Genomic DNA, 16,385 nt, shown 5'->3' with positions numbered 1-16,385 from the left:
TCTATACCCTAAGGATCCTAATTTTGCTGAAGCATGGAAAGCTTGTAAAGAGCTTGTTGCTGTAGACAGAACTAAGTGGTTAGACTATCTGATTTAGGATGGTATGTTATTCAAGGGCAGCCAATTATGCATTCTAAAGAGTTCCATGAGGGAAAATATGATTAAGGAGAAACACAATAAAGGGAGGGTAGGACATTTTGGTCAAGATAAGAACATTTCCATTCTTAGAGAACATTATTTTTGGCCTCAGATTTCACAAGATGTGAAGAAGTTTGTATAGAGTTGTCAGATTTGTCAAGTTGCCAAGGGATTTAGTCACAATACTAGACTTTATCAGCCATTGCCTGTTCCATCAAAGCCATGGGAGGACATAAGTATAGATTTTGTTCTTGGATTGCTGAGGACACAAAGGGGTAATGACTTAGTATTTATGGTGGTTGATAGGTTCTCCAAAATGGCACATTTCATCCCATGCCACAAAACTCATGATGCTATCCATATTGCAGACTTATTTTTTAGAGAGGTGGTAAGACTACATGGTCTCCCAAGAAGTATAGTTTCTAACAGAGATACCAAATTTGTGGGGTATTTCTGGAGAACATTGTGGAAGAAGTTGAGAATAGACTTGAAATTGAATTCCACACATCACCCACAAATTGATGGCCAAATAGAAGTGGTAAACAAAAGTCTGGGCAATTTGTTGAGATGTTTAGTTGGGGATAAGCCCAAGGGATGGGATTTGATTCTACCACAAGCAGAGTTTTCTTATAATAACTCTGTAAATAGGAGTATTGGTAGATCACCGTTCCAAATTGTATATGGAAGTAGCCCAAGGACTGCACTAGAATTGAGGAAAATAGAGCAAGGGGAGAGGACAAGTGTTGAAGCTAAAGAATTTGCTGAACATATCAAGCATCTACATGAGGAGGTTCAGGCACACATTACCAAGATGAATCAAGAGTATAAATCTAGGGCTAATCAAAGGAGAAGACATAAGGAATTTCAAGTAGGGGATCTAGTCATGGTACAGTTACGAAAATAAAAATTTTCAGCCGGTACTTACAACAAGCTGAAAATGAAGAAATTTGAACCTTGCAAAATTTTGAAGAAACATGACTCAGGAAATGCATATGAGGTGGACTTGCTAGATGGTATTCACATTTCTCCTATTTTCAACATTACAGACTTAAAAAAGTATCATGATGATGGTGTAGATGAGGAGCTGATGTTAGAGCCATGTCCAATTCCTACTTCTAAGAAGGAGATAGAAGACATTCTAGATCATCGTGTGGGTAAGAGTACCAAAAATAGGCAATATGAAGAGTATCTAGTCAAGTGGAAAGGATGGCCGATAGAGGACTCAACTTGAATATTAGCAGCTGAGGTTTCCCATTTGGGATTTCCTCTACCATTCATAAAGTGACAGGGTCACTTTTCAATCTACCCTGCGTGTCTGATGCAAGAGCATCCAGAGGTATAAGGGCAATCCTGTGTCAACCAAAAAAATGTACCTAGACTTAGTTTCTATTTCATGTGTTTTCATTTCTGGATACCCATTTGAGTCAAATAAAGGTTCCAACTCTCACAATTCCACTATCAGTGTTCTAGGATAGAGTATTTGAACACCTTGGGATACGTATAAATGTCAAAAAAATAGGAGTATGTAATTGAGCCATCATTTTGGTGAACTAAAAGGTGTAAATTGGTTGGAAGATTGTAATTAAAATTTAGAGCATTCCAGAAAGAGAATTAGGTCAAAAGGCCCCACGGTTTGAAAGTTATTGTAGTTTTTCAATTTTTTGAGACTTTCTAAGAATGCTTCAAAGTCAGGTTAGGGGCATTAAATGACCTTGAAAAGGGCTGAAAAATGGGAGATGAGAAAAGCTGGTCCATATGGCTATGGAGCACTTCGAGAGCTTTCCAAAAATGTAAACGGTTTGTCAATTGGAGCTATGGTTCAAAAGTTATGCCTCCCAAAAGTTTGTTTACCATTTTTGGATTCTTCTAATTTTGTGCTAACTTCTAATGCAACTTCTAGAGCCTTCTATTTGGTTGGTGGATGCCAGCTAGCACTTTCTAGAATGTATTCCTAATCCGTAACCCTCCGGGGTCTATTTAAGAACATTTTTGGCATTGTAAAAGGTAGTTCAGAGTAGAGTTTGAGAGGAGGTACTAAAAGGAAAAATTATCTCTAGATTTATACTATTGTAAGCCCATAGGGCCTGTTTTGAAGTCTATTTTCTCTGTACTGAATGTATTAGCTTATTTACGAAGTTAATACAATTTTTCCTTTCTTGTTGTGTCCATTTTGTGCTTGGGTTGTGTCCCCATCATAATGCCTATTGGGTTGAAGGACTAAAACACAATCTATTGAGTGTGGCACAACTAATCAATATTGGATTCAAAGTGGAATTCATGCATAGAAAAGCAAGACTACTAGATGACAAGGGAAAGCTGATTGGATTTGGCATACAAACAAAAATTAACTTGTTCTATCTTGAACTTGGTGAATGTTTATGTTTTATTGCTCAAGTTAAAGAAAGTTGGTTATAGCATAGAAGGTTATGTCATGTGAACTTTGATAACTTGGTGAATTTTTTTTTTTAGAAAAGTAAGAGGCATTCCTAGTATAAAGAAACCAAATGTTGGTCAATGCAAGAATTATCAGATTGGTAACATGGGAAAAACTAGCTTTAAAAGTAAGAGCTATTAGTCTGAAGAAGTTTTAGAAATTGTGCATACTAATTTGTGTGGACCTATTGGAATTGAGAGCTATACTGGAGAAAAGTTCTTCATTATATTTTTTGATGATTACTCAAGAATGATGACTGTCATGTATCTGAGAGAGAAATCAAAAGTATTTTAGAAGTTAAAATCATATTTGGCCAAAGTAGAGAAGGAAATAGGGAAAAGAATGAAATGTTTAAGGTCAGATAGAGGTGGTGAACTCATCTCCCATGAGTTCAATAACTTTTACATTGAAAGAGGAATCAAAAGACAAGTATCAGCCCTTGGAACTCCCGAGAAAAATGGAATAGCTGAAAGGAGGAATAGATCTATCATGGATTGTGCAAGAAATTTAATGATTGAAAAGAGGATGACAATGCAAGAGGATGAAAATGCAATTCATTCAAAAGGAAAGGAACCTGTATTAGCCAAGTATGTGAGAAGACATCATGCACTAGATCAGATTATTGGAGACAAATATGAAGGAACCATGACAAGAAGTAAGCTAAAAGGTACTTGTTTGTTTACTGATTTTGAACTTAGAAATGTCAAAGATGCATTAGAAAATAAAAGTTGGATTGAGGCTATGAATTACGAGATAGAGCAGATACAGAAGAACAAAATATGGAATCGTGTACCTAGGCCTAAAGATAAAAATGTGATTGGAACTAAGTGGGTATTCAAGAATAAGTTGAATGAAAATGGTAAGGTATCAAGAAGAAAAGCTAGACTGGTATGTAAAGGATATTTTGAAGAAGAAGGAATAGACTATGGAGAGACTTTTTCTCCTATTGCAAGATTGGAAGGTGTCAGGACCTTACTTGCATATGCTGCATACAAAAGATTTAAGGTATATCAAATGGATGTCAAATTAGAATTTCTCAATGGTATACTTGATGAACTAGTCTACATTGAGCAACCTAAAGGTTTTGTTAATCCAGAAAAGAAGGACATGGTCTACAAATTACACAAAGCATTGTATGGTCTGAAACAAGCCCCTAGAGAATGGTATGAAAGATTGCCTAACTATCTTATTTAGATTGGCTTTCAGAGAACTAATGATAACAATAGCTTGTATATCAAGGAAGGACTAGAGAATAAGATTGTTTTGAAAAAAATATTTGTGGATGGTACTTTTTTTACAAGAAATGATGATCTATGCAAAGAATTTTTAGAGAAAATGAACAAAGAATTTGAGATGTCAATGTTTGGTGAGATAAAATTCTTTTTTGGTCTTCAAATTAAGTAAAGTAAGAATGGCATCTACATCACTCAGTCTAAATACATCAAGGAGATACTCAAAAAGTTTGGCATGGAAGATTGTAAACTAGTTGGGACTCCCATGTGTATTAGACTAAAACTTACTAAGGATGATGAATAAAAAAAGGTACATCAGACATTATATAGATCAATGATTGGAAAGTTGCAGTATGTAGTTCATACAAGGCTAGATATTGCTCTTGTAGTTGGTATTGTAGCAAGATTTTTAGCAAAACCAAGAGAAAATCACATGATGGCAATCAAAAGGATCATGAAATACTTGAAAGGCACTAAAGATTATGGATTATGGTACAAATTTGGAGGTAATCTAGACTTGAAAGTGTTTACTGATGCAGATTGGGTAGGAAACATTGATGACAAAAAGAGTACAAGTGGAGGAGCATTCTTTCTTGGACAAGTGAAAAGAAAAATTGTACATCCCAATCTATAGCTGAAGTAGAGTATGTTGCAGCAATAGTAAACTATTCTAATATTGTTTGGTTCAAACAATTATTGGAAGGCATGAAGATGGAAATCAAAGAACCTTTGGTTATGTTTTGTGACAATACAAGTGCAATCAACATATCTAAAAATCTAGTAATGCACTTAAAAGTTAAGCACATTGCAATTAAGTATCACTTTGTCAGAGAATTGGTGTAGGATAAGGAGATCATATTGGAATATGTCCATACAAAGGAACAGCTTGTTGACATATTCACCAAGCCTTTACCTAAAGATGCATTCTTGTATCTAAGAGGTAAGTTAGGGGTCATTCCCCTATCTGAAGCTTGCTAAAATAAAGCTTTAGTGATGCATCAATAGGTATCAAGTTTAAGATATTTCAGTTGATGCAACATAGTTATGAAAACATTGCATATGAATTAGTACATAAGGTACATTGCTACTCATTTTGTTTGTGTTGTCTTTGGCATGTGTTGTTAAAGAGGGAGAGTGTACTGTCATATCTTTTTGAAATTTAAATTTTTTTGCAAAGAATTTGATGTTTGATAAGAAGCTATGTAATTCCTTCATAGAGGGAGATTACTATATTTGAGAACTTTGTGGCATAAAATCTAAGAGGGAGAAATGTTCTGTTAGGAAAAGAATTGTTCTCAAATTTCATCTGCTATGACATGTGTTGTCATCAATTCCAGAGAGGGAGATTGTTGGATACAATTGTTCAATTGTGTGTTATCTTTGATGTTACAAAAATGTCATATTAGTTATCAGATAGAGTCTACCAAGCTCAATTGGTTAGCAAAGAAAAAGACATAGTCTACCGAGCTCAAATGGTCAACAAAGTGAGTTATAGAATCTACCAAGCATTCCTAAATGTTACTATATGGAAATAGTTTCTATCGAGCTCACTTAGGCATCGAAGGATTCTATGACAAAAGTTAGTTTCTACCGAGATCACAAGGTCAGCAAAGGGAAGACAGTGTTTACTGAGTTCACTCAGTCTCCAAAGGATTTTGTAGAATTCACAATGTTTACTGAGCTTTAGTTGGTTAACATTGGAAATCATTTCTAGAGTAGTGTTTACTGAGTAGGGTCAGCTAATGAATGCTTTCATTATTTTGGGAAATTAAGTCTAATTGTTTCATGTAATGTCTGTAGCTAAATGATGTAATGTTTATTGGTAAATGTAACTTGTAAATGAGCTGACTTGACAATTTGTAAGGTATAAATAAAAGGTCAAGTTGTGAATTCTAAATAGTAATGAGCGAGCATGCAAGTGAGTTGATTGTGTGAAGAGGAAAGTGTGAAATTTTTTTGAAGAAGGATCATATATCTTTGACGGGTAGCAAAGTTATATTCGATCAATGAGGATCTAGTGAAGCAGAACATAGATCTATATTAGCAAAGTTCAGTTGCATCTCATTCAGGTCACTCATTGTTACTTTCTCACAATTGTAGTAGTGATTATTAAATATCTTAACAGAGTTGATTTAATAACCATATTGTAAATCCTCTAACAGGGTGGACAGTTCTATTGAATTGTTCTAAAGTCCTCTAGCAAGGCCACTTCTAGTAGGGTGATTAAATCCTCTATCAAGGTCACACCTAACTGTTAAGACTAAATAATTAATTAATTGTTAATTATTTATTCTATTACTTAAGCTTGCTTAGGTTAATGCATGTAGTTGAGGTTAGTTGTTGAAAACACGGTAGTTTGTTCCCTTTAGCATACTTATCTTTTCCACCTCTTGTGGATGTGTGCTTAGTTGTCAACCTTATCTCCTACCTCATTCCAGCTTGTTCTACAAGCTTCCATGAGGCCTTTTTATTTGGTCTCTCTCTCATTGTAAATTCATTCCATTTTCACATAGCAATTATAATTTCCTATTGTGAAATATTCTCTTGTGTGGCATTTGCTTCAAACTCTTTGCTCTCTAAGTTTCTCTTGAGCAAGCTATTTGCATTGCAGGTGATTTTGGGGCATTATCAAAATCAAATTCTCAACTCCTACATGGTATCAGAGCCTCCCTACTACTTCTTGTTCGAAGGATTTTTGAAGCCATATTTTGGAGTCACAGACTCTAGTTCGTTTATGCATTTTTCTTCAAATTAGAGGTAGAGAAATTTTTTGGAGCACTTTGGGGTCAAAGGAATGCTACCATTATATTTGGAAGGCCATTTACAACTAAGTTTCATATAAAAATTTTCATTTTTGGCTTCAGGCATTTTTTCAAAAAAAATTTAGCCTCTTAGGTAGTCGTATGGGCAAATAGAGTGAAAAAAATAAAATAAAATAAAAATTAGCGCACCGCTATAGCAGTGCTCACGCGCCACTGCGGGGCCACCCGAGTGCCTCTTGCTCACCACTCAACCAGCGACTCCCGCCATAGCACCATTGACAGACCTCGCCGCTAGCACACTACCAGTGTGCCACCAGCCCGCAGCCAGGGAGAAACTACAACTAATGGCACCGCTAGTTTTTCCTCCCAAGTGCTACCACCATTGGCAGTTCTCTCCTTTTCATTGCCCTATAGCCTCCCTAGCGTGATGTCACTTTTTTGTTAGATGACATCATCTGACATCATCCGATGCTACGACCTACTGATGTCATCATTGTGACAGTTAACATCATCATTCCAATAGCTGACATCATCATTTCAGCACTAACTTCATCTTTTCAGCAATGACCATCTAATAGCTATATGAGTATCAAATTTAACCCAGTGTCTGTAATTTTTTAGCAAGGTGCAATTTTGGAGCAGCAGTCACTTTTTTGGCCATAACTTGAGCATACAAAGGTCTTTTTTCAATCTGAAAGAAGCGTCGAAAAGCTAACCTAAATATGGAGACATTGGTGCTAGTTTTGTAAGATTACAAGTTCATTTGAGCTCCCATTTTTGGCATCAATTTAGAGGTTTGTGTCTCCTCCTATTCTACATCAACAAATCTAGGTTCTTTTCCAATTTTTTGCTTTCTATAGTTTCTTTTGTAGTATTTAAGGGATATTCTTGTACGTTTGTAGGGGGAGTGTCTTTCTTTTCTATAATTTACTTTAGTTAAGACCCTTCTACTTATGTCTTCTTCTTTCTCTTAATGGCAGATCAATCTGTGACTCGTCTCACACCACACAACTACTACACCTGGAAGGCACAAATGACTAGGCTTCTCATGTCAAGAGGTCTATGGTCTCGTCTGGATGAGAATTAGCCTACTCTTACATGACCTTTTGAGGTTTTATAGAATAGGAAAAAAATGGATGAAGCCATGGGATTGATTGCACTCAACATTTCAGATAGTCTGCCATTTCACTTGGTTGGTTTGACTACTCCACGAGCTTATTGGCAGAAATTTCAGACTTTGTTTGGATAGGTGAATGAGTTTCAAGCACTTTAGTTGGATGCAAAATTGACTTCTTTGTCACCAAGAAAATTTCCCACCATCGAGGACTTTTTGATGAAGTTCAAATCCCTACATGCAGTTTTACAAGGATGTGGGAAGAACAAAACTGATGATGAGTGCATATTTTTTATACTCTCAAAGTTGAAGGGGTAGTATCAGGTTTTTTCTTCTACTTTATACTCCACCATGGATGCCCTTAGAGATAGACATAGGATGCTTACATTTGAGACATTTTGTGATAGGTTGACTAGGGAATAGGCAAAGATCCAACAGGCAGATGGCTCTGGCTCTTCTAGCCAAGCATTGGTTGCTCAAAATTCTAAGGGGAAATCAAAGAAGAAAGGAAAATCAAAGAAAGACACATCAAAATCTGATCCTAAGCCTCTAGCTAATCCTCCATAAAACCCTCCCAAGGGTAAAGATTCTTCAAAGTCAGGCGAGTCTACCTCCAAGACCAAGAAGAAATCAAGTGAGAACTACAATTTTTATGGGAAAGATGGAAATTCAATTTTTAGGTGTTGGAAAAGATTAGAGGCTTTAGAGGAAGCCATGAAGGAGCATCACATTTCAGCTCCTCAGTCTTCATCTCCACCTGCAGGGAAAGGTCATGCTCTTTCTGCACAAGCTATGACTTTAGCACCTTTTTGGATTCTTGATTTTGAGGCTTCTCACCACATAAAAAACACTCCTAAGTTGCTTACCTCACTTGGTCCTTATGCCACCACACAGATTGCAGTTGGGAATTCTTCACAACTTTTAGTTTTGGGTTTTGGTACTATTGCTTTGGCCAGGGGCTCTCTACAGGATGTACTTTGTGTTCCAGATATTTCGATGAACCTTCTGTCTATCTATCAGATTTGCCACTCTGGCTCTGGGAAGATAGTTGAGTTCTCACCACATGATGTGGTTATTTAAGACTTGCATGATCTAGAGATGATTGTGGCCATTGGGAGTGTTGACTCTACATCATGCCTCTACAGATTTGATGGATTTGAGTCTTCTGATGACATAGGTTCATGCTTAGTAGCACATGCAAATTCAGTAAGAAGACTTTGGCATGAATGTTTTGGGCATGTAAATTATAGATATCTTCAATAGATGAGCACACAGGCACTTGTTCTTGGGCTTCACCAGATTTCCTATCCAGATGGTGTTTGTCAGGGATGTGCACTTGGCAGGCAACATAGGGATTCTTTTCCACATGGACGAGCCACTTGTGCTTTAGCACCTTTGGAGTTGATTCATAGTGACCTCATGTCATTTACTACTTCTTCTTTTTTAGGTGCTAGATATGTTCTTACATTTATTGATTAATTCTCCAGATGCACATGGGTGTACTTTCTTAAGTACAAGTTCGATGCCTTTGACTCATTTTGAGTTTTTAAGGTATTTATAGAGAAGCAGTCTGGGCTTTCTATTTGATAGATATGCATGGATAATGGGGGGGAGTATGTGAACCAAGTTTTCAAAGACTTCTATTCTGAGCATGGTCTTCAACATCAGCTTTTAGTGCCCTAGACTCCTTAGCAAAATGGTGTGGCCGAGAGAAAGAACATAACCCTTCAGGAGATGGAAAATTGCATGATTCAGTCTAGGTCCATGGATTCATGTTTTTGGGCAGAGGCAATCAATTGTGCCAACTACATTCAGAATTAGATGCCTCAAAAGGCACTTTGACATATGACTCCTAAGGAGGTTTGGTCCCATGTCAAGCTTGATGTGTTGTCATTTAGAGTTTTTGGGAGTACAACATATGCATTTGTACCTAATGCTGAGAGAAAAGAAATGGATCCAAAGAGCCGACCACTAATTTTTGTTGGCTACTGCAAGGATGTAAAGGCTTACAAGTTATTTGATCCTAATTCTAGAGAGGTCCTATTTCGATAGGATGTCTAGTTTGGTGAGAGCCCTCCTGTAGTTCATTCCTCACCTCCACTGCCTCCTCCAGCTCCCACTACTCCCTCTTCATCTCTAGTTTTTTCCATAGATGACGAGGATGATGATGATGGTGATCCCGATATATCTCCACCACAGGATCCTCCCTAGATGCCTAAATGGGCTCAAGCTACAGTTGAGGCTACATGATCTCTAGCTGGTGACCCATCCACTTCTTGTTGCACTCGTTCTCACACTACAGGTTATAGTCTACTTAGTCATGCTATTAGTACTAATCTTTAGACATTTGCAGAGGCAACAAGACATTTAGAATGGGACAGTGCAATGGAGGAGGAATATTCCTCTTTGATGAAGAACCATACATGGGATCTTTGTTCTCTTCCCAAGGGGAGAAAACTAGTGCGTTACAAGTGGATTTATCGCACTAAGTATGTTGCTGATGGTTCCATTGATAAGTATAAGGCTCATCTTATTACAAAGGATTTTTCGCAAGTCAAGGGTGTTGATTACTTTGAGACATTTTGCCCCATCGCCAAGATGAATTCTATTCACCTTGTCTTATCCCTCGCAGCTTCACAAGGATGGTCAGTTTATCAGATGGATGTGAAAAGTGCCTTCCTACACAGTGATATCACAGAGGAGATTTATACGGAGTAGCCTCCAAGTTTTGTGCAGGATCCCACCTTGGTTTGTAGGCTTTGATGTTCATTGTATGATCTCAAACAAGCCCCTAGGGCTTGGTATGAGAAGATGGACTCATTTCTATTGTCTACAGGCTTCACTCATTGTCATTTCAATCCCACAGTGTACATTCAACATCTTAGTGATGAGATTTTGATTCTTGTTTTGTATGTTGATGATCTTATCCTTATAGATAGTTCATCATCCAAGCTCTAGGATGTTAAGCATGCACTAATGGACCAGTTTGAGATGACTGATCTTGGTTTGCTACACTACTTTCTTGGTCTTCAGATTCATTAGTCTCCTACTAAAATTTTTGTGTATTAGTAGAAGTATGCTCTTGACATGCTTCATCGCTTTCACACGCTTGATTGTAAGGCTGCTCCTACACCATTTTAGTTAGGTGTTACTTTGTCTATCTCCTACTCTTCAACTACAGTGGATGCTACTTTGTATCAGCAGTTGGTTGACAGCCTATTGTACTTGACACACACCCGCCCTGATCTTTCTTTTGTAGTTGGCCTTGTCTCTCAATTTTCTCAGGACCCTCATGAGAGTCATTGGCAAGCTACTAGGCATATTCTAAGCTACATTCAGGGCACACTTATGTATGGCATTCATTATACTATGGGGACTCCACACATTATTGGCTACACCGACTCAGATTGGCCAGTGATGTCGATAATCGAAAGTCTACTTCTAGCTTTGTCTTTTGCCTTGGCTCTGGTCCCATCACATGGTTGTGCAAGAAACAACATGCTCGAGCACTTTCATCTATAGAGGCTAAGTTTGGATTTCCTCCTAATCGTCCCATTATTTTGTGGTATGATAATTAGAGTGTCATCCACATTTCTCACAACCCAGTAGAACATCAGCATACCAAGCACATTGAGTTGCAAATGCATATCATTCGTCAGTTTATCCAGGATGCTATTATTGCATTGGAGTACATTCCTACCACCAGTTAGGTTGCAGACATCTTCACTAAACCTTGTGCATCACCTCGCTTTCTTCAGCTATGGTCAATGCTTGGGGTTACAGAAGTTGTCCTTGGGGGGATTGGTTGAGGCCATCCTTCCTTCACTTCATTTTTTTTAGCATGTTGTTTTTTACCTCTTTTTGGGGGAGAGTTTTTCCCATGTGGTTTTCTCTCTTTCCCCATTTTATAGAGGTTGCATTTAGTTGCATTGTACTTGGGTACCTAAAATGGCCTCGTTGCCGAGACCAATTTTTCATTTTTTCCTTTGTTTTGTGAGCTTAAGGCATTCCCCTAAGTTGCACTTGAGGGAGGGTGTTAGAGTAAATAATTAATTAATTGTTAATTATTTATTCTATTACTTAAGCTTACTTAGGTTAATGCATGTAGTTTAGGTTAGTTGTTGACAACATGAGAGTTTGTTCCCTTTAGCATATTTATCTTTTCCACCTCTTATGGATGTGTGCTTAGTTGTCAACCTTATCTCCTACCTATTCTAGCTTGTTCTACAAGCTTCCATGAGGCCTTTTTATTTGGTCTCTCTCTCATTGTAAATTCATTCCATTTTCACATAGAAATTCTAATTTCCTATTGTGAAATATTCTCTTGTACAACATTTTATTCAAGTTCTTTGCTCTCTAGGTTTCTCTTCAGCAAGCTATTTGCATTGTAGGTGATCTTGGGGCATTATCAGAGTCAGATTCTCAACTCCTACACTAACAATGTGTTTTATGACCTTTAATAGGGTTGGCTCTTAAAAGGGCTCACTTCAGAAGAGTGAAAATCAATAGCTAGTTACTTGGTGGTTTTTCCCATATTGGATTTCCAAATTAAATCTAGTGTCTATTGTGTTGATGCTATTTCTTTTATGCATGCATGCTAAATCTTTATGAATGCTTAATAAGTTAACATATATCTACCGAGTTATAGCATTTTTTTTGTGTGGCTACTGAGTGACAGTAGTAACTAAGTTTATAAGACATCTAAGAGATCCGTGGATTTTTTTTTGTGGCACACGTGAGAAGTGATGAGTTTGCAAAAAATAGTGAAGAAGAAAGAAACAAAGAACATGAGGATTAAAAAAGATTTGTTTATTATGAACCTGATACATTACCAAATCTATACATAATTTAGAAAGCTTCACCTCTTGAGTGCCCAAAATCTCCAAAAACTACTGAGTTGCATCAAATGTAGCTCGAGTCACAATATAGAGGACTCGAGTCACAGTTAAAATCTACCGAGCCATTGCTAGAGCAATCTAAGTCTAATGGACCCAAGTCACAGATAATGGGATCTAAACTGAATATAGAAGATCATGAAGAGTTTAGAAAAAAAATCCAAATCCAAAGTACTTGTGTTAGTAAGATACGTTAGAAGACATCATGCACTTATGGAAATTATCTCCTACTTATCATGCACTTGATTAGATCATTAGAGACAAGTCAGATGGAACAATAATACTTGAGACAAATTAAAAGGTACATTTTTGCTTGCTGAATTTGAACCTAGAAATGTTAAAGATGCTTTGGATAATGAAAGTTGGATTGAAGCAATGAATGAGGAAATAAAAAAGATAAAGAAGAAGAAAACTTTCTCTTGTTCCCAAACCCAAGGATAAAAATGTAATTGACACAAAGTGGGTATTCAAAAATAAGCTAAATGATGATGGAGAACTTTCCAAAAACAAAGAAATGTTAGTATATAAAGGGTATTCTCAAGAAGAAGGTATTGATTATTGTGAAAAATTTTCTCTTGTTGCAAGATTAGAAAGTGTTAGAAATTTACTAGCATATGCAGCTCACAAAGGATTTAAATTTTATCAAATGGATGTAAAATCTACATTCTTGAATGGAATTCTTGATGATGAAGTCTACATAGAACAACCTAAAGGTTTTGTAGATCCCAAAAAAAGAGTTATGGTATGTGAATTACAAAAAGCATTTTATGGTCACAAGCAAGCTCACAAAGCTTGGTATGAAAGACTTCATAACTACTTGATAAAGATTGGTTTTCAAAGAACAAATGATAACAACAGTCTATATATCAAAAAAGGAATCGACAAGAAGATTGTGCTGGCACAAAAATTCATGGATGACACTTTATCTATGGGAAATGATGATTTTTACAAGGCATTTTTAGAAGAAATGAGTAAATAATTTGACATGTCTATGTTTGGAGAGATAAAATTCTTTTTAAAATTATAGATCTAGTAGAAGAAAGATGGTATCTACATTACTCAATCTAAATATATCAAGGAGATACTAAAGAAATTTGGGATGGAAGATTCAAGATCAGTTGGAATTCCTATGTCTACTAGACATAAAATTTCCAAAAATCACTCTTCCAAGGAGGTAGATTAGAACAATATAGATCAATGATTGAAAATTGTAGTATGTAGTGCATACAAGGCCTTATATTGCATTAGCAATTGGTATGGTCGAAAGATTCTCAACAAATCCCAAAAAAAATCACATGATGGCAATCAAAAGAATGATGAGATATCTTAAAGGTATGAAAGACTATGGTTTATGGTACAAAAAAGGAGGCAATTGGATTTGAAAAAATTCACAAATTCTTATTGGGAAAGAAGTGTTGATGATAGAAATAACACAAATGGTGGAGCATTCTTTCTTGGTAAAAGACTAGTGTCTTAGACAAGAAAGAAACAATATTGTATTTCTTAGTCCATAATAGAGGTAGAATATATGGCAACAACAGTTAATTGTTCAAATGTTGTTTGGTTCAAACAACTATTGGTAGGTATTAAGATAGAAATTAAGGATTGAGTGGTTCGATATTGCGATAACACTAGTGAAATTAATATATCAAAGAATCCCATGATGCATACCAAAACAAAACACATTTCTATAAAATATCATTTTTTGAGAGAATTGGTATAAGATAAAGAAGTGAGATCAGAATATGAGAAAATTGTAAATATATTTACTAAGCCATTACCTAAGGTTGTATTTATGTATCTAAGAGGTAAGCTAGGGGTCATTCCCCTATCTGAAGCTCACTAAAAGAAGTTTAGTGATGCATCAACCAGAGCATGCTAAAGATCAATTAGTTGATGCAATATTGACAAGGGAATATTGCTAATGAATTAGTATATGAGGTACATTGATATTCTTTGGCATGACATATCAAAGAGGGAGAGTTTGGCTATCATATTAAAATAATTTTTTTTTGGTGATGTCAATGAGGAAGAACTTGGTCCGATACCAAAGAGGGAGAGTTTTCTATTAGAAGAAGATGTTGAAGGCAGAGTTTTGCTAACAAAGGAAGGAACTAAAGGTAGAGGATGTTCACACTAATAGAGGGAGTTGAGTTCTCATGGATGCGAATAAGAATGAAACTAAGGATATGTTCCTTACTTGACTCTTGCTCTAAATTTTTTATTGTACCATGACATGTTGTGTTTCCATCAATGCCAAAGAGGGAGATTGTTGGAAACAATTGATTAATTGCACATTTTCTTTGATACTACACAAAATTTCATATCATTGCAAGTCAGTTTATGCCTAGCTCACTCGATCATTGAAGACAGTTTCTTGTGTTTACCAAGCATTCTAGAGTTTTCCTAGTTTAGAAGATAGTATCCACTGAGTTCACTTGGGCAACAAAGTAAAGTTTGCAAAAGTTGAGTGTTAACCAAGCTCACTTGGCTAATGGAGGAAATATTGGGTGGAACTAGTGTTAACCAATCTCACTTTGTTACCAAAGGAACTTTGTAAATAGGTAGTTTTAATCAAGTTCATTTGGTTAATACTAAAAAATCACTTTGATTTAGTATCTACTGAGCAAGGTGTAGGGCCCATTTGTCATTGCACCAAAAGCCATGACTGGTAGTGAACATGGAACACCACATAATTAACCACCTGTGGGCAGGGGAGTGCGTCGCATCACCCAACACAAGGTTGGCTAACGAAGGATTTTCTTGTTTTGGCATATTGAGTTCAATTGAATTATTTGTTGGTTCTCACTGAGTAAGGAGATGAATATTAATTATTCTAAGTTATATTCAAGTTGACTTGACAATGTGTAAGATATAAATACAAGGTCAAGTTGAGGATTGAAATTATGGAACATAATTGAAGATTTGATGATGCTTAGAGGAAGCGAATTTGAAGGATAGACAAATCTTTCTTTTGATGTTAGATTTGCATTTTAGATTTTATAAAATCACAAAAAAATTACAATTTTTTTCAAAAAAATAAAAAAATATACATTTTTTTATGCTTTGTGGAATTAGATTCCCTTTTCATGCATATAAATTTGATTTGAATACATCTAGATCTATTCTTTTATGCATTTCTTTATTTGTTATCATGCTACACAAGTTGTTTCAAATGTTTTCCAAATGTTCCTCTTATGGGATTACACAACATCCTCCTCTTACTTACCATCACATGGTGTTACACCTAAAAAGACTTTGTTTAGTGCATATGATGATACTCTATCCTCTTTTAAATTACCTTGTATGGATATATTAGAGCATGAACATGACCTTAATCTATATCTCCATCATATTTCTCTTTGTGGATATGATTTGAGGATTGATGTTAATTCTTCTCCTAATATGTCTCCTTTCTATAAGCCTTCTTTAGAATATAATCCTACAGTGTGGTTTATTGATAGTGATGATGATCATCCTATTTGGGATGAACCTTTGGATTTGGATGTTGATTACTCTCTTCCTCATGAAATCATTGTGAATGATCTCATGGATAAAGAAATTGATTTATCCCCTCCTCATGAAGAATCTTTCATACAAGAGGGTGATTTATTAATCGATGACATATTCATACATGATGATAACTCTTTTTCTAAAAAACTCTCTCCTTTTGTAGAAATTTTAGTGAAAGAAGATGCCATTATATTTTCTTTACCTCCATTTTAGATTCTTTCTAGTAATGAGGCATTAGCAAAGAATGATATGACCTCCCTTAATGCTCTCCCTCTTAGTGATGATCTTATGGAAAAT

This window comes from Cupressus sempervirens, chromosome 6 (genome assembly GCF_028749045.1).
Source record: "Cupressus sempervirens isolate cs-2001-9-10 chromosome 6, ASM2874904v1, whole genome shotgun sequence".
In the NCBI taxonomy this organism is placed as follows: Eukaryota; Viridiplantae; Streptophyta; class Pinopsida; order Cupressales; family Cupressaceae; genus Cupressus; species Cupressus sempervirens.
This window is presented reverse-complemented; position numbering follows the sequence as displayed.